Here is a 19,312-nt window from a genome sequence, read left to right as displayed (position 1 = left end):
CCGTGGTGGGACGGGCACTGATGGGAATTTTCTCCCGAGTGGGATTCCCTCTAGAGGTGGTGAGCGACAGGGGGACCAATTTCATATCCACATATATGAAATCCCTGTGGAAGGAGTGTGGGGTAACTTACAAGTTCACCACTCCTTACCACCCCCAAGGAAATGGGTTGGTTGAGAGATTCAACCGAACCCTCAAAGGCATGATCATGGGCCTGGACGGTCCAATGAGGCGTAAGTGGGACGTCCTCTTGCCATGCCTGCTCTTCGCTTACCGAGAGGTGCCACAGAAGTCTCTAGGATTCAGCCTCATTGAGCTGCTGTATGGTCACCCGGTAAGAGGACCTCTGAGTTTGGTAAAGGAAGGCTGGGAGCAATCTCCCAGGAAACCTCCCCAGAATGTATACAGTTACATGCTGGCCTTCCGAAACCAGACTCGGCGTTTCAGGCAACTTGCTGAGGCAAATCAGGAAGCCAGCCAGGAGGAAATGAAGCGGTGGTACGACCGGAATGCCACTCTGGTAGAGCTTCAACCTGGACAAAAGGTGTGGGTCTTGGCCCCAGTGGAGCCTAGTGCACTTCAGGATAAGTGGACAGGTCCATTTGAGGTTGTGGAGCGCAAAAGTCCTATCACCTACTTGGTGGACATGCGGTCTCCCAGGAACCCTTTGAGGGTCCTACATGTTAACCGCCTTAAGCCCCACTTAGAGAGGACCGAAGTGGGCATGCTGCTGGCCACTGATGATGGAATGGAAGAGGAGACCGAGCCTCTTCCTGACCTCTTAGTAGCCTCTGAGAAAGATGGGTCAGTGGATGGAGTTAACCTCCCACCCACCCTGACGCCCGAACAACAGGAAGATTGCCGCCACTTGCTGGGGCAGTTTTCCGATAGGTTCTCCCTGGTTCCTGGTGTCACAGATTGGTGCGTCCATGATGTGGACACAGGAGACAGCTTACCTGTGAAGCACAAAGCTTACAGGGTAACTGACAGGGTCAGAGCTTGCATCAAGGAGGAGGTCTCCAAAATGCTTGCGCTAGGGGTGGTTGAGTCCTCCAGCAGTCCTTGGTCCAGCCCCGTGGTCTTGGTCCCCAAAGCTGCTGCGCCGGGAGCCACACCTGAACTCCGGTTCTGTGTGGACTACAGAGGACTCAATTCAGTGACGAAGACTGACGCGCACCCCATCCCCAGAGCTGATGAGCTCATTGATCGGCTGGGGGCTGCCCGGTTCCTCAGCACGTTTGATTTAACGTCTGGGTACTGGCAGATCGCCTTGACCGATGGGGCCAAAGAGAGGTCAGCATTCTCTACACCAGATGGGCACTTCCAGTTCCGAGTCATGCCATTTGGGATGAAGAATGCTCCTGCCACCTTTCAGAGGTTGGTCAACCAGGTACTGGTTGGGCTGGATGCGTTCAGTGCCGCCTACCTGGATGACATCGCGGTGTTCAGTGCCACCTGGCCCGAACACCTGCGCCACCTCTGGGAAGTGTTGATGGCTCTGCGCCGAGCAGGCCTCACGATCAAGGCAAGCAAGTGCCAGATCGGGCAGGGTTCCATGGTGTACTTGGGACACCAAGTGGGGAGTGGCAAGGTGGCACCCTTGCAACCCAAAATTGAGACCATCCTGGCTTGGGAACCCCCCAAGACGCAGACCGCAGTGAGGGCCTTCCTGGGGCTCACTGGGTACTACAGGAGGTTTGTCAAGGGCTATGGAACGATCGTTGCCCCCTTGACAGAGCTGACTTCCAAGAAGCAGCCCAGGAACGTGATCTGGACTGACACCTGTCAGAAAGCTTTCGACACCCTGAAGACTGCCATGTGCACGGCGCCCGTGCTCTTGGCCCCTGACTTCTCCAAGGAATTCCTAGTACAGACAGACGCTTCAGAGCATGGTGTAGGGGCTGTTCTCTCACAGATGACTGAGGAGGGCTGGGACCAACCCGTAGCCTTCATCAGTAGGAGGTTACTTCCACGGGAAAGTAGGTGGAGTGCAATTGAGCGAGAAGCATTTGCTGTGGTCTGGGCGCTGAAGAAGCTAAGACCCTACTTGTTTGGGTCTCACTTCCGGGTTCAGACGGACCACAGGCCCCTCAGATGGTTGATGCAAATGAGGGGTGAGAACCCGAAGCTGTTGAGGTGGTCCATCTCCCTACAGGGTATGGACTTTACGGTGGAACACCGTCCTGGTACAGATCACGCCAACGCTGACGGTCTGTCCAGGTATTTCCGCCTTAGTGACGAGGAACCCCCTGGGCAAGGGTACTTCTCCCCACATTTCAGCTGGAGGGGACACGTGTTAGACCTGGCACCTTGGCGTGAGTTCCCCTTCCACTTTTTGATGGTGTGCCTCGATTGTTTTGCTGGTGTTGTCCGCTCAGGGCACTGCACCACGGCTAATCCGTGCCGCAGTGCAAGTGCTCCCTAGGTAAAAGTGTACCTGTAATTGATGTTCATGATTGGTTTATTGGATTCACTGTCAGTCCCCAGTAAAGTGCACCAGGGGTGCCAGGGCTTGTGAATGCCAATGCTGCTGGTGGGCTTGCAGTGCTGGTTGCGCCACCCACAGAAAGCGGCCGTGTAAAATGTGTCTAGGGTCTGCCACCGCCGACCCTGTGCGCGGTCTGGGACCGTCGCACTGACTGCGCAAGTGCCCCCACTTGCCAGTCCCTAAACCTTCCCTTACCTACATATTAGCCACCCCTCTGGTAGGCCCAAGGGCAGGGTGCATTGTAGGCATAAGGTAGGACATGCCCTGATGTGTGTGGCATGTCTTAGTAGTGAATTACAGCCATTTTCGTTCTTCACTATTGAAGGATACCTGCTCTCCATAGGCCAGAATGGGCTGCTGGAGTCACTACACGCTGTGACCCCAGTGGACTCAGAGAGCATGGTAGAATGTCAAGTTTAGTATGCCTGAACTCAGAATAATAAAATACTTCTTGTAGTCAAGTTTATTTTAATATCCTGGGTTTGTAAATACTACTTTTAGAAAGTTAGTATTTACTGACCTGACCATTTCAGTCCGCCTCTGCTGTGTGTGTGTGTTCTGCCTAGCAACAGTAAGGAGCAGGGTTGGGGAATCCCCAGAGACAGGTTGGCTGCCAGGTGGTGGGTAGAGAGATGACCCCAGGATGGGTGGGAGGAGTACACCTTGACTCTTGAATAGACCTGTGCTCTGCCACCACAAAGCCGGCGCCGCCCCCTGTGGGGCGGCTGATGTCTCTGCCCTGCTGCTGAAAGGAAAGAGCAGAGTCACCATAACAAAGTGCTCCAGAACTGGACTGAGCCAGGCCCAGGCCCCCTGGCGCTAAAGAACAAAAGAATCATGGTATAAAAGTAGGAGCCTGGCTCCTAAGAAATGAGAATCCTGTTTTCCCACAAAGAACCTCTGCCCGACTAGAAGGAGAAGAAGACGCTGGAGGAGCTGGCCTGCTGCTTGCCTTGCTGAGAAAGGAGAGGAAGAGACTACTGAAAAGACTTTGCTACTTTGTGCTTTAAACATTCTCCAAGGGCTTGATCTGAGCTTGCCCCCTGAACTGAACCCCAGGACCAGTGGGTTCTCTGTGCTTTTGCTCGTCCTCCGATTCGAGCCGTGTGTGCATTCCGCTGGAAAGAGACTGCGCCCCTCATCGCCCCTCCTAGGGCCGTGACACTCAGAAGCTTGCCTACCTCAACCCCGTGAGAGCCCCGCTCCGTCCGGAGCCGCTCTCTGTCCCCGGGCTAGGTTGCCCGCATCCCTGTCACCGCCTGCCACTGGAAACCGTCCGACGACTGTGATCTACGCCGGGTCATCCAGCTGCACTGACCGTGCCCTGTGACCCCGCTTCGCTATCCCCGGACATCTCAGGCCGCGCCGCCCCCGTTGTGGAGACCCCCCCTGCACCGCCGTGCTGAGGGTCGCTGGCCGCGCCTGCCTACCTGCCCACACCCGCTGATCGAGGACCCAAGACCACTTCCCAAGCTGAGAGTCGCACCGACCTGTGCCGACTCTCCACATCACGAAAGAAGTTCCAGTATCGGGCTCGGGGCCCGCAACGCCTTATTTCCCCGTTCGCAGGAGCCGATCTCTGTGAGTACTGGAACCACAAGTAACATTTGCGAGAGACTACAAAGTATCTATTTGAAACTACGAACAAAGAACATTTGCTGCTTTATAACCTGGTGGCATAACGAAAACGTTATTGGTCTTGTGATAAGTCTGCTGAGATATATATACTTATTTTTACATAAAGAATATTTTTCTACATATTCAAGTCTGGTGTCCGTTTCTGGGGGGATTGATGTATTTACTGTGTGTGTGATTGTAAGTGCTTAATAAACAACGCCTGAGGAATCGCCTTGGCTGCTCACGCCACGCACCTAGAGGGTGAGCAAGGGTCATTCAAAAGGGGTTATCCTGCGCCCTGACGTGGAGGAGAGGGTTCCTGCTTGACACAAGGGCGACCTTGCGCCAACCAGAGATCCCCGACTCTAACATTGGTGGCAGCGGCTGGGATTTCGGATTTGCATTTGTAATTTGCATACAGTGAATTATTAATCACCAGATAGTGAGAGCAGACCAAGTAACGCAGCCACAGGTTTTCATTTTTGAACTTTGTTGAGACATCTGCCATTACTGCAACCATGCCTGGCTCATTCTCTGCTGGAAGAGCACTCTCTGTGATTTCTGGAATGGATGAGGTGGATTGGGAGAGACTGGAAGGTTACACAGCGGAGCAATTGAAAGGCTACAGTGTAAAATTCAGAGTTCCCCATGCTGGATTCAGGAAGAAGAACCAGTACACCAAGGCGTTGAGAGCCTGGAAGGAGTCAAGAGACCCACGGAATGCGGGGGACATCGTTCCACCCGACAACCTTGAGGAGCCCAGCAGAGTCCGGTCGCCAGAGGAGCTGGCAGACAGGGCAGCAGACAGGGCGCATGCAATGGAGATGGCAAAGTTGGCAGGACAAATGGAAATGGAAAAACAGAAGTTGGCCCTGGAGGCACAACAACGCCAAATGGATCATGATATAAGATTGAAGGAGTTGGAGCTGAAGGCGAAAAGTTTGGACACCGCTCCTTCTGGTGGCAGCACTCCACCGGTGCAGGTAGAGTCCAAGGTGTACATCCCCAAAGATGTAGTAAAGGAGTATTTTAGAAAGGATGACATAGGGCAGTGGTTTAGAGCCTACGAGGTGGCCATGTCTTCACACCGGGTCCCTGAGAAAGACTGGGGAGCGGGGTTGTGGGGAAGGTTCCTTGCTGAAGGGCGTGACACACTGTTAGATTTACCCTTAGATCTCCAAGCCTCATACCCCCATATGAAGGAAGCTTTAATGACCAGGTATGGGTTAACTCCTGAGCTATATAGACAGAGGTTCAGGGAGACTAAGAAGACCCCTGAGAGTACGTATGTGGAGTATGTAACCTTTTTCTGCAGAGCACTGGATGGTTGGGTGAAGGGTAGCAAAGTGAATGATTATCAAGGGCTGCTTGATTTAATTGCATGGGAGCACTTGTCCAGTCAATGTTTTCCTGAGCTACGCCAGCACCTGATTGATAGCAAGCTGTCCAACCCGAGGAAGCTTGCTGAGGAGGCGGACCGCTGGCTCAGCACCAGGGTCCACAAGGGTCAAGTGGGAGACTCCGCCAAAGGTGGGCAGGGTCCCCAGCAGAAGAGTGGGGGGGACAGGGGTAAACAGAAAGGGTTCCAAAAAGGCCCCCAAAGTAATCCCCAAGGGAACCAGCAGAAGGGTTCTCAGCCTCCCCCACACCCGCAGCAGAACGGGGCCCCGACAGGTATACCTGTTCCAAAGGGGCCCTTCAATTGTTATAGGTGTGGTGACCCGGGTCACATTGCCTCTGATCCTAAGTGTCGCCTGTTTGGTAAGACCGCACCCACTGGTGCTCCACCCCGGCAAGTAGCTAGTATTAACTTTGGGGAGGAGGTAGCAGTTCAGGAGGGTGGGGGTCCCGGGCAGATGACCCTAGTCTCGCTAGGAGACAGTGAGATGGTCCCTGAAACCTACTTACCCTCTAACACTAAGAAATATGGGCAAGTAGTGACCATCAATGGAAAGAAGGTAGAGGCTCTTAGAGATACAGGAGCCAGCGTGACCTCGGTGAGGCCACACCTGGTGTCTCAAGAGCAGATTGTACCCAATGCCTACTGTAGGGTTGTCAATGCTGACAACATAGAGAGTCGTTGTCCAATGGCTCAAGTTCCCTTTGAGTGGGGGGAGGTCTCTGGTACTCTACAAGTCGCTGTGAGAACTGACATGCCTGTAGACTGTCTGCTAGGGAACGACCTGGAGAGCTCCCCTTGGGAAAAGGTGGAGAAGACCACGCATCTGAGGATGGTGGGTCTACCCAACTGGGCGTGCGTGACCACCCGGTCCATGGCAGCCAGTAGGGGTGTTGAGAGGGTCCTGGAGCCTGAGGGAGAGGTCCAGGAACCGGCCTTAGGGAGAAGGCGCAGGAGGCGCGGGAAACCGGCCCCCGAAGTTCCCACGGCCCAGGAGGAAGTAGACCCTGAGGGGGATGCTCTGGAGCCTACCGGGGAACAGATTGCCGAACTGGGAGACCTGCCTGAGCTGACCCATTGGCAGCAAGAAGGAGGTCCCTCCAGGGAGGAATTCTGCAGGGAGCAGAAAGAATGCCCTTCTCTCGTGGGTATGCGGCAGCAGGCTGCAGACCAGGCCAATGGTGTTCAGGCCAAAACACACTACGTGTACTGGGAGAGTGACCTCCTGTATTCCGAGCCTAAGGCTGCTGAACCTGGGTCAGCCCGTGTGCTGGTGGTACCCCAGAAGTTCAGAACCTTCCTACTGGGGCTGGCTCATGATGTGCCTTTAGCAGGACATTTGGGGATGGACAAGACCTATGACAGGCTTGTCACCCACTTTTACTGGCCCCAAATGCACAAGAATTCAGATTCCTACTGCAGAACCTGTCAGACTTGCCAGGCAAGTGGTAAGAGCGGAGGGAAGCACAAGGCTCCTCTGCAGCCCTTCCCCGTGGTCGGTACGCCATTCCAGCGAGTGGGTATTGATATTGTGGGGCCTCTGGACCCCAAGACAGCCCTGGGCAACAGGTTCATCCTGGTCTTGGTGGACCATGCCACCCGGTACCCTGAAGCCATCCCTCTGATAACAGTGACGGCCCCCGTGGTGGGACGGGCACTGATGGGAATTTTCTCCCGAGTGGGATTCCCTCTAGAGGTGGTGAGCGACAGGGGGACCAATTTCATATCCACATATATGAAATCCCTGTGGAAGGAGTGTGGGGTAACTTACAAGTTCACCACTCCTTACCACCCCCAAGGAAATGGGTTGGTTGAGAGATTCAACCGAACCCTCAAAGGCATGATCATGGGCCTGGACGGTCCAATGAGGCGTAAGTGGGACGTCCTCTTGCCATGCCTGCTCTTCGCTTACCGAGAGGTGCCACAGAAGTCTCTAGGATTCAGCCCCTTTGAGCTGCTGTATGGTCACCCGGTAAGAGGACCTCTGAGTTTGGTAAAGGAAGGCTGGGAGCAATCTCCCAGGAAACCTCCCCAGAATGTATACAGTTACATGCTGGCCTTCCGAAACCAGACTCGGCGTTTCAGGCAACTTGCTGAGGCAAATCAGGAAGCCAGCCAGGAGGAAATGAAGCGGTGGTACGACCGGAATGCCACTCTGGTAGAGCTTCAACCTGGACAAAAGGTGTGGGTCTTGGCCCCAGTGGAGCCTAGTGCACTTCAGGATAAGTGGACAGGTCCATTTGAGGTTGTGGAGCGCAAAAGTCCTATCACCTACTTGGTGGACATGCGGTCTCCCAGGAACCCTTTGAGGGTCCTACATGTTAACCGCCTTAAGCCCCACTTAGAGAGGACCGAAGTGGGCATGCTGCTGGCCACTGATGATGGAATGGAAGAGGAGACCGAGCCTCTTCCTGACCTCTTAGTAGCCTCTGAGAAAGATGGGTCAGTGGATGGAGTTAACCTCCCACCCACCCTGACGCCCGAACAACAGGAAGATTGCCGCCACTTGCTGGGGCAGTTTTCCGATAGGTTCTCCCTGGTTCCTGGTGTCACAGATTGGTGCGTCCATGATGTGGACACAGGAGACAGCTTACCTGTGAAGCACAAAGCTTACAGGGTAACTGACAGGGTCAGAGCTTGCATCAAGGAGGAGGTCTCCAAAATGCTTGCGCTAGGGGTGGTTGAGTCCTCCAGCAGTCCTTGGTCCAGCCCCGTGGTCTTGGTCCCCAAAGCTGCTGCGCCGGGAGCCACACCTGAACTCCGGTTCTGTGTGGACTACAGAGGACTCAATTCAGTGACGAAGACTGACGCGCACCCCATCCCCAGAGCTGATGAGCTCATTGATCGGCTGGGGGCTGCCCGGTTCCTCAGCACGTTTGATTTAACGTCTGGGTACTGGCAGATCGCCTTGACCGATGGGGCCAAAGAGAGGTCAGCATTCTCTACACCAGATGGGCACTTCCAGTTCCGAGTCATGCCATTTGGGATGAAGAATGCTCCTGCCACCTTTCAGAGGTTGGTCAACCAGGTACTGGTTGGGCTGGATGCGTTCAGTGCCGCCTACCTGGATGACATCGCGGTGTTCAGTGCCACCTGGCCCGAACACCTGCGCCACCTCTGGGAAGTGTTGATGGCTCTGCGCCGAGCAGGCCTCACGATCAAGGCAAGCAAGTGCCAGATCGGGCAGGGTTCCATGGTGTACTTGGGACACCAAGTGGGGAGTGGCAAGGTGGCACCCTTGCAACCCAAAATTGAGACCATCCTGGCTTGGGAACCCCCCAAGACGCAGACCGCAGTGAGGGCCTTCCTGGGGCTCACTGGGTACTACAGGAGGTTTGTCAAGGGCTATGGAACGATCGTTGCCCCCTTGACAGAGCTGACTTCCAAGAAGCAGCCCAGGAACGTGATCTGGACTGACACCTGTCAGAAAGCTTTCGACACCCTGAAGACTGCCATGTGCACGGCGCCCGTGCTCTTGGCCCCTGACTTCTCCAAGGAATTCCTAGTACAGACAGACGCTTCAGAGCATGGTGTAGGGGCTGTTCTCTCACAGATGACTGAGGAGGGCTGGGACCAACCCGTAGCCTTCATCAGTAGGAGGTTACTTCCACGGGAAAGTAGGTGGAGTGCAATTGAGCGAGAAGCATTTGCTGTGGTCTGGGCGCTGAAGAAGCTAAGACCCTACTTGTTTGGGTCTCACTTCCGGGTTCAGACGGACCACAGGCCCCTCAGATGGTTGATGCAAATGAGGGGTGAGAACCCGAAGCTGTTGAGGTGGTCCATCTCCCTACAGGGTATGGACTTTACGGTGGAACACCGTCCTGGTACAGATCACGCCAACGCTGACGGTCTGTCCAGGTATTTCCGCCTTAGTGACGAGGAACCCCCTGGGCAAGGGTAGTTCTCCCCACATTTCAGCTGGAGGGGACACGTGTTAGACCTGGCACCTTGGCGTGAGTTCCCCTTCCACTTTTTGATGGTGTGCCTCGATTGTTTTGCTGGTGTTGTCCGCTCAGGGCACTGCACCACGGCTAATCCGTGCCGCAGTGCAAGTGCTCCCTAGGTAAAAGTGTACCTGTAATTGATGTTCATGATTGGTTTATTGGATTCACTGTCAGTCCCCAGTAAAGTGCACCAGGGGTGCCAGGGCTTGTGAATGCCAATGCTGCTGGTGGGCTTGCAGTGCTGGTTGCGCCACCCACAGAAAGCGGCCGTGTAAAATGTGTCTAGGGTCTGCCACCGCCGACCCTGTGCGCGGTCTGGGACCGTCGCACTGACTGCGCAAGTGCCCCCACTTGCCAGTCCCTAAACCTTCCCTTACCTACATATTAGCCACCCCTCTGGTAGGCCCAAGGGCAGGGTGCATTGTAGGCATAAGGTAGGACATGCCCTGATGTGTGTGGCATGTCTTAGTAGTGAATTACAGCCATTTTCGTTCTTCACTATTGAAGGATACCTGCTCTCCATAGGCCAGAATGGGCTGCTGGAGTCACTACACGCTGTGACCCCAGTGGACTCAGAGAGCATGGTAGAATGTCAAGTTTAGTATGCCTGAACTCAGAATAATAAAATACTTCTTGTAGTCAAGTTTATTTTAATATCCTGGGTTTGTAAATACTACTTTTAGAAAGTTAGTATTTACTGACCTGACCATTTCAGTCCGCCTCTGCTGTGTGTGTGTGTTCTGCCTAGCAACAGTAAGGAGCAGGGTTGGGGAATCCCCAGAGACAGGTTGGCTGCCAGGTGGTGGGTAGAGAGATGACCCCAGGATGGGTGGGAGGAGTACACCTTGACTCTTGAATAGACCTGTGCTCTGCCACCACAAAGCCGGCGCCGCCCCCTGTGGGGCGGCTGATGTCTCTGCCCTGCTGCTGAAAGGAAAGAGCAGAGTCACCATAACAAAGTGCTCCAGAACTGGACTGAGCCAGGCCCAGGCCCCCTGGCGCTAAAGAACAAAAGAATCATGGTATAAAAGTAGGAGCCTGGCTCCTAAGAAATGAGAATCCTGTTTTCCCACAAAGAACCTCTGCCCGACTAGAAGGAGAAGAAGACGCTGGAGGAGCTGGCCTGCTGCTTGCCTTGCTGAGAAAGGAGAGGAAGAGACTACTGAAAAGACTTTGCTACTTTGTGCTTTAAACATTCTCCAAGGGCTTGATCTGAGCTTGCCCCCTGAACTGAACCCCAGGACCAGTGGGTTCTCTGTGCTTTTGCTCGTCCTCCGATTCGAGCCGTGTGTGCATTCCGCTGGAAAGAGACTGCGCCCCTCATCGCCCCTCCTAGGGCCGTGACACTCAGAAGCTTGCCTACCTCAACCCCGTGAGAGCCCCGCTCCGTCCGGAGCCGCTCTCTGTCCCCGGGCTAGGTTGCCCGCATCCCTGTCACCGCCTGCCACTGGAAACCGTACGACGACTGTGATCTACGCCGGGTCATCCAGCTGCACTGACCGTGCCCTGTGACCCCGCTTCGCTATCCCCGGACATCTCAGGCCGCGCCGCCCCCGTTGTGGAGACCCCCCCTGCACCGCCGTGCTGAGGGTCGCTGGCCGCGCCTGCCTACCTGCCCACACCCGCTGATCGAGGACCCAAGACCACTTCCCAAGCTGAGAGTCGCACCGACCTGTGCCGACTCTCCACATCACGAAAGAAGTTCCAGTATCGGGCTCGGGGCCCGCAACGCCTTATTTCCCCGTTCGCAGGAGCCGATCTCTGTGAGTACTGGAACCACAAGTAACATTTGCGAGAGACTACAAAGTATCTATTTGAAACTACGAACAAAGAACATTTGCTGCTTTATAACCTGGTGGCATAACGAAAACGTTATTGGTCTTGTGATAAGTCTGCTGAGATATATATACTTATTTTTACATAAAGAATATTTTTCTACATATTCAAGTCTGGTGTCCGTTTCTGGGGGGATTGATGTATTTACTGTGTGTGTGATTGTAAGTGCTTAATAAACAACGCCTGAGGAATCGCCTTGGCTGCTCACGCCACGCACCTAGAGGGTGAGCAAGGGTCATTCAAAAGGGGTTATCCTGCGCCCTGACGTGGAGGAGAGGGTTCCTGCTTGACACAAGGGCGACCTTGCGCCAACCAGAGATCCCCGACTCTAACATTGGTGGCAGCGGCTGGGATTTCGGATTTGCATTTGTAATTTGCATACAGTGAATTATTAATCACCAGATAGTGAGAGCAGACCAAGTAACGCAGCCACAGGTTTTCATTTTTGAACTTTGTTGAGACATCTGCCATTACTGCAACCATGCCTGGCTCATTCTCTGCTGGAAGAGCACTCTCTGTGATTTCTGGAATGGATGAGGTGGATTGGGAGAGACTGGAAGGTTACACAGCGGAGCAATTGAAAGGCTACAGTGTAAAATTCAGAGTTCCCCATGCTGGATTCAGGAAGAAGAACCAGTACACCAAGGCGTTGAGAGCCTGGAAGGAGTCAAGAGACCCACGGAATGCGGGGGACATCGTTCCACCCGACAACCTTGAGGAGCCCAGCAGAGTCCGGTCGCCAGAGGAGCTGGCAGACAGGGCAGCAGACAGGGCGCATGCAATGGAGATGGCAAAGTTGGCAGGACAAATGGAAATGGAAAAACAGAAGTTGGCCCTGGAGGCACAACAACGCCAAATGGATCATGATATAAGATTGAAGGAGTTGGAGCTGAAGGCGAAAAGTTTGGACACCGCTCCTTCTGGTGGCAGCACTCCACCGGTGCAGGTAGAGTCCAAGGTGTACATCCCCAAAGATGTAGTAAAGGAGTATTTTAGAAAGGATGACATAGGGCAGTGGTTTAGAGCCTACGAGGTGGCCATGTCTTCACACCGGGTCCCTGAGAAAGACTGGGGAGCGGGGTTGTGGGGAAGGTTCCTTGCTGAAGGGCGTGACACACTGTTAGATTTACCCTTAGATCTCCAAGCCTCATACCCCCATATGAAGGAAGCTTTAATGACCAGGTATGGGTTAACTCCTGAGCTATATAGACAGAGGTTCAGGGAGACTAAGAAGACCCCTGAGAGTACGTATGTGGAGTATGTAACCTTTTTCTGCAGAGCACTGGATGGTTGGGTGAAGGGTAGCAAAGTGAATGATTATCAAGGGCTGCTTGATTTAATTGCATGGGAGCACTTGTCCAGTCAATGTTTTCCTGAGCTACGCCAGCACCTGATTGATAGCAAGCTGTCCAACCCGAGGAAGCTTGCTGAGGAGGCGGACCGCTGGCTCAGCACCAGGGTCCACAAGGGTCAAGTGGGAGACTCCGCCAAAGGTGGGCAGGGTCCCCAGCAGAAGAGTGGGGGGGACAGGGGTAAACAGAAAGGGTTCCAAAAAGGCCCCCAAAGTAATCCCCAAGGGAACCAGCAGAAGGGTTCTCAGCCTCCCCCACCCCCGCAGCAGAATGGGGCCCCGACAGGTATACCTGTTCCAAAGGGGCCCTTCAATTGTTATAGGTGTGGTGACCCGGGTCACATTGCCTCTGATCCTAAGTGTCGCCTGTTTGGTAAGACCGCACCCACTGGTGCTCCACCCCGGCAAGTAGCTAGTATTAACTTTGGGGAGGAGGTAGCAGTCCAGGAGGGTGGGGGTCCCGGGCAGATGACCCTAGTCTCGCTAGGAGACAGTGAGATGGTCCCTGAAACCTACTTACCCTCTAACACTAAGAAATATGGGCAAGTAGTGACCATCAATGGAAAGAAGGTAGAGGCTCTTAGAGATACAGGAGCCAGCGTGACCTCGGTGAGGCCACACCTGGTGTCTCAAGAGCAGATTGTACCCAATGCCTACTGTAGGGTTGTCAATGCTGACAACATAGAGAGTCGTTGTCCAATGGCTCAAGTTCCCTTTGAGTGGGGGGAGGTCTCTGGTACTCTACAAGTCGCTGTGAGAACTGACATGCCTGTAGACTGTCTGCTAGGGAACGACCTGGAGAGCTCCCCTTGGGAAAAGGTGGAGAAGACCACGCATCTGAGGATGGTGGGTCTACCCAACTGGGCGTGCGTGACCACCCGGTCCATGGCAGCCAGTAGGGGTGTTGAGAGGGTCCTGGAGCCTGAGGGAGAGGTCCAGGAACCGGCCTTAGGGAGAAGGCGCAGGAGGCGCGGGAAACCGGCCCCCGAAGTTCCCACGGCCCAGGAGGAAGTAGACCCTGAGGGGGATGCTCTGGAGCCTACCGGGGAACAGATTGCCGAACTGGGAGACCTGCCTGAGCTGACCCATTGGCAGCAAGAAGGAGGTCCCTCCAGGGAGGAATTCTGCAGGGAGCAGAAAGAATGCCCTTCTCTCGTGGGTATGCGGCAGCAGGCTGCAGACCAGGCCAATGGTGTTCAGGCCAAAACACACTACGTGTACTGGGAGAGTGACCTCCTGTATTCCGAGCCTAAGGCTGCTGAACCTGGGTCAGCCCGTGTGCTGGTGGTACCCCAGAAGTTCAGAACCTTCCTACTGGGGCTGGCTCATGATGTGCCTTTAGCAGGACATTTGGGGATGGACAAGACCTATGACAGGCTTGTCACCCACTTTTACTGGCCCCAAATGCACAAGAATTCAGATTCCTACTGCAGAACCTGTCAGACTTGCCAGGCAAGTGGTAAGAGCGGAGGGAAGCACAAGGCTCCTCTGCAGCCCTTCCCCGTGGTCGGTACGCCATTCCAGCGAGTGGGTATTGATATTGTGGGGCCTCTGGACCCCAAGACAGCCCTGGGCAACAGGTTCATCCTGGTCTTGGTGGACCATGCCACCCGGTACCCTGAAGCCATCCCTCTGATAACAGTGACGGCCCCCGTGGTGGGACGGGCACTGATGGGAATTTTCTCCCGAGTGGGATTCCCTCTAGAGGTGGTGAGCGACAGGGGGACCAATTTCATATCCACATATATGAAATCCCTGTGGAAGGAGTGTGGGGTAACTTACAAGTTCACCACTCCTTACCACCCCCAAGGAAATGGGTTGGTTGAGAGATTCAACCGAACCCTCAAAGGCATGATCATGGGCCTGGACGGTCCAATGAGGCGTAAGTGGGACGTCCTCTTGCCATGCCTGCTCTTCGCTTACCGAGAGGTGCCACAGAAGTCTCTAGGATTCAGCCCCTTTGAGCTGCTGTATGGTCACCCGGTAAGAGGACCTCTGAGTTTGGTAAAGGAAGGCTGGGAGCAATCTCCCAGGAAACCTCCCCAGAATGTATACAGTTACATGCTGGCCTTCCGAAACCAGACTCGGCGTTTCAGGCAACTTGCTGAGGCAAATCTGGAAGCCAGCCAGGAGGAAATGAAGCGGTGGTACGACCGGAATGCCACTCTGGTAGAGCTTCAACCTGGACAAAAGGTGTGGGTCTTGGCCCCAGTGGAGCCTAGTGCACTTCAGGATAAGTGGACAGGTCCATTTGAGGTTGTGGAGCGCAAAAGTCCTATCACCTACTTGGTGGACATGCGGTCTCCCAGGAACCCTTTGAGGGTCCTACATGTTAACCGCCTTAAGCCCCACTTAGAGAGGACCGAAGTGGGCATGCTGCTGGCCACTGATGATGGAATGGAAGAGGAGACCGAGCCTCTTCCTGACCTCTTAGTAGCCTCTGAGAAAGATGGGTCAGTGGATGGAGTTAACCTCCCACCCACCCTGACGCCCGAACAACAGGAAGATTGCCGCCACTTGCTGGGGCAGTTTTCCGATAGGTTCTCCCTGGTTCCTGGTGTCACAGATTGGTGCGTCCATGATATGGACACAGGAGACAGCTTACCTGTGAAGCACAAAGCTTACAGGGTAACTGACAGGGTCAGAGCTTGCATCAAGGAGGAGGTCTCCAAAATGCTTGCGCTAGGGGTGGTTGAGTCCTCCAGCAGTCCTTGGTCCAGCCCCGTGGTCTTGTTCCCCAAAGCTGCTGCGCCGGGAGCCACACCTGAACTCCGGTTCTGTGTGGACTACAGAGGACTCAATTCAGTGACGAAGACTGACGTGCACCCCATCCCCAGAGCTGATGAGCTCATTGATCGGCTGGGGGCTGCCCGGTTCCTCAGCACGTTTGATTTAACGTCTGGGTACTGGCAGATCGCCTTGACCGATGGGGCCAAAGAGAGGTCAGCATTCTCTACACCAGATGGGCACTTCCAGTTCCGAGTCATGCCATTTGGGATGAAGAATGCCCCTGCCACCTTTCAGAGGTTGGTCAACCAGGTACTGGTTGGGCTGGATGCGTTCAGTGCCGCCTACCTGGATGACATCGCGGTGTTCAGTGCCACCTGGCCCGAACACCTGCGCCACCTCTGGGAAGTGTTGATGGCTCTGCGCCGAGCAGGCCTCACGATCAAGGCAAGCAAGTGCCAGATCGGGCAGGGTTCCATGGTGTACTTGGGACACCAAGTGGGGAGTGGCAAGGTGGCACCCTTGCAACCCAAAATTGAGACCATCCTGGCTTGGGAACCCCCCAAGACGCAGACCGCAGTGAGGGCCTTCCTGGGGCTCACTGGGTACTACAGGAGGTTTGTCAAGGGCTATGGAACGATCGTTGCCCCCTTGACAGAGCTGACTTCCAAGAAGCAGCCCAGGAACGTGATCTGGACTGACACCTGTCAGAAAGCTTTCGACACCCTGAAGACTGCCATGTGCACGGCGCCCGTGCTCTTGGCCCCTGACTTCTCCAAGGAATTCCTAGTACAGACAGATGCTTCAGAGCATGGTGTAGGGGCTGTTCTCTCACAGATGACTGAGGAGGGCTGGGACCAACCCGTAGCCTTCATCAGTAGGAGGTTACTTCCACGGGAAAGTAGGTAGAGTGCAATTGAGCGAGAAGCATTTGCTGTGGTCTGGGCGCTGAAGAAGCTAAGACCCTACTTGTTTGGGTCTCACTTCCGGGTTCAGACGGACCACAGGCCCCTCAGATGGTTGATGCAAATGAGGGGTGAGAACCCGAAGCTGTTGAGGTGGTCCATCTCCCTACAGGGTATGGACTTTACGGTGGAACACCGTCCTGGTACAGATCACGCCAACGCTGACGGTCTGTCCAGGTATTTCCGCCTTAGTGACGAGGAACCCCCTGGGCAAGGGTAGTTCTCCCCACATTTCAGCTGGAGGGGACACGTGTTAGACCTGGCACCTTGGCGTGAGTTCCCCTTCCACTTTTTGATGGTGTGCCTCGATTGTTTTGCTGGTGTTGTCCGCTCAGGGCACTGCACCACGGCTAATCCGTGCCGCAGTGCAAGTGCTCCCTAGGTAAAAGTGTACCTGTAATTGATGTTCATGATTGGTTTATTGGATTCACTGTCAGTCCCCAGTAAAGTGCACCAGGGGTGCCAGGGCTTGTGAATGCCAATGCTGCTGGTGGGCTTGCAGCGCTGGTTGCGCCACCCACAGAAAGCGGCCGTGTAAAATGTGTCTAGGGTCTGCCACCGCCGACCCTGTGCGCGGTCTGGGACCGTCGCACTGACTGCGCAAGTGCCCCCACTTGCCAGTCCCTAAACCTTCCCTTACCTACATATTAGCCACCCCTCTGGTAGGCCCAAGGGCAGGGTGCATTGTAGGCATAAGGTAGGACATGCCCTGATGTGTGTGGCATGTCTTAGTAGTGAATTACAGCCATTTTCGTTCTTCACTATTGAAGGATACCTGCTCTCCATAGGCCAGAATGGGCTGCTGGAGTCACTACACGCTGTGACCCCAGTGGACTCAGAGAGCATGGTAGAATGTCAAGTTTAGTATGCCTGAACTCAGAATAATAAAATACTTCTTGTAGTCAAGTTTATTTTAATATCCTGGGTTTGTAAATACTACTTTTAGAAAGTTAGTATTTACTGACCTGACCATTTCAGTCCGCCTCTGCTGTGTGTGTGTGTTCTGCCTAGCAACAGTAAGGAGCAGGGTTGGGGAATCCCCAGAGACAGGTTGGCTGCCAGGTGGTGGGTAGAGAGATGACCCCAGGATGGGTGGGAGGAGTACACCTTGACTCTTGAATAGACCTGTGCTCTGCCACCACAAAGCCGGCGCCGCCCCCTGTGGGGCGGCTGATGTCTCTGCCCTGCTGCTGAAAGGAAAGAGCAGAGTCACCATAACAAAGTGCTCCAGAACTGGACTGAGCCAGGCCCAGGCCCCCTGGCGCTAAAGAACAAAAGAATCATGGTATAAAAGTAGGAGCCTGGCTCCTAAGAAATGAGAATCCTGTTTTCCCACAAAGAACCTCTGCCCGACTAGAAGGAGAAGAAGACGCTGGAGGAGCTGGCCTGCTGCTTGCCTTGCTGAGAAAGGAGAGGAAGAGACTACTGAAAAGACTTTGCTACTTTGTGCTTTAAACATTCTCCAAGGGCTTGATCTGAGCTTGCCCCCTGAACTGAACCCCAGGACCAGTGGGTTCTCTGTGCTTTTGCTCGTCCTCCGATTCGAGCCGTGTGTGCATTCCGCTGGAAAGAGACTGCGCCCCTCATCGCCCCTCCTAGGGCCGTGACACTCAGAAGCTTGCCTACCTCAACCCCGTGAGAGCCCCGCTCCGTCCGGAGCCGCTCTCTGTCCCCGGGCTAGGTTGCCCGCATCCCTGTCACCGCCTGCCACTGGAAACCGTCCGACGACTGTGATCTACGCCGGGTCATCCAGCTGCACTGACCGTGCCCTGTGACCCCGCTTCGCTATCCCCGGACATCTCAGGCCGCGCCGCCCCCGTTGTGGAGACCCCCCCTGCACCGCCGTGCTGAGGGTCGCTGGCCACGCCTGCCTACCTGCCCACACCCGCTGATCGAGGACCCAAGACCACTTCCCAAGCTGAGAGTCGCACCGACCTGTGCCGACTCTCCACATCACGAAAGAAGTTCCAGTATCGGGCTCGGGGCCCGCAACGCCTTATTTCCCCGTTCGCAGGAGCCGATCTCTGTGAGTACTGGAACCACAAGTAACATTTGCGAGAGACTACAAAGTATCTATTTGAAACTACGAACAAAGAACATTTGCTGCTTTATAACCTGGTGGCATAACGAAAACGTTATTGGTCTTGTGATAAGTCTGCTGAGATATATATACTTATTTTTACATAAAGAATATTTTTCTACATATTCAAGTCTGGTGTCCGTTTCTGGGGGGATTGATGTATTTACTGTGTGTGTGATTGTAAGTGCTTAACCAACAACGCCTGAGGAATCGCCTTGGCTGCTCACGCCACGCACCTAGAGGGTGAGCAAGGGTCATTCAAAAGGGGTTATCCTGCGCCCTGACGTGGAGGAGAGGGTTCCTGCTTGACACAAGGGCGACCTTGCGCCAACCAGAGATCCCCGACTCTAACATTGGTGGCAGCGGCTGGGATTTCGGATTTGCATTTGTAATTTGCATACAGTGAATTATTAATCACCAGATAGTGAGAGCAGACCAAGTAACGCAGCCACAGGTTTTCATTTTTGAACTTTGTTGAGACATCTGCCATTACTGCAACCATGCCTGGCTCATTCTCTGCTGGAAGAGCACTCTCTGTGATTTCTGGAATGGATGAGGTGGATTGGGAGAGACTGGAAGGTTACACAGCGGAGCAATTGAAAGGCTACAGTGTAAAATTCAGAGTTCCCCATGCTGGATTCAGGAAGAAGAACCAGTACACCAAGGCGTTGAGAGCCTGGAAGGAGTCAAGAGACCCACGGAATGCGGGGGACATCGTTCCACCCGACAACCTTGAGGAGCCCAGCAGAGTCCGGTCGCCAGAGGAGCTGGCAGACAGGGCAGCAGACAGGGCGCATGCAATGGAGATGGCAAAGTTGGCAGGACAAATGGAAATGGAAAAACAGAAGTTGGCCCTGGAGGCACAACAACGCCAAATGGATCATGATATAAGATTGAAGGAGTTGGA

Source organism: Triturus cristatus, chromosome 11 (genome assembly GCF_964204655.1).
Source record: "Triturus cristatus chromosome 11, aTriCri1.1, whole genome shotgun sequence".
In the NCBI taxonomy this organism is placed as follows: domain Eukaryota; kingdom Metazoa; phylum Chordata; class Amphibia; order Caudata; family Salamandridae; genus Triturus; species Triturus cristatus.
Note: the sequence above shows the minus strand (reverse complement) of the source record.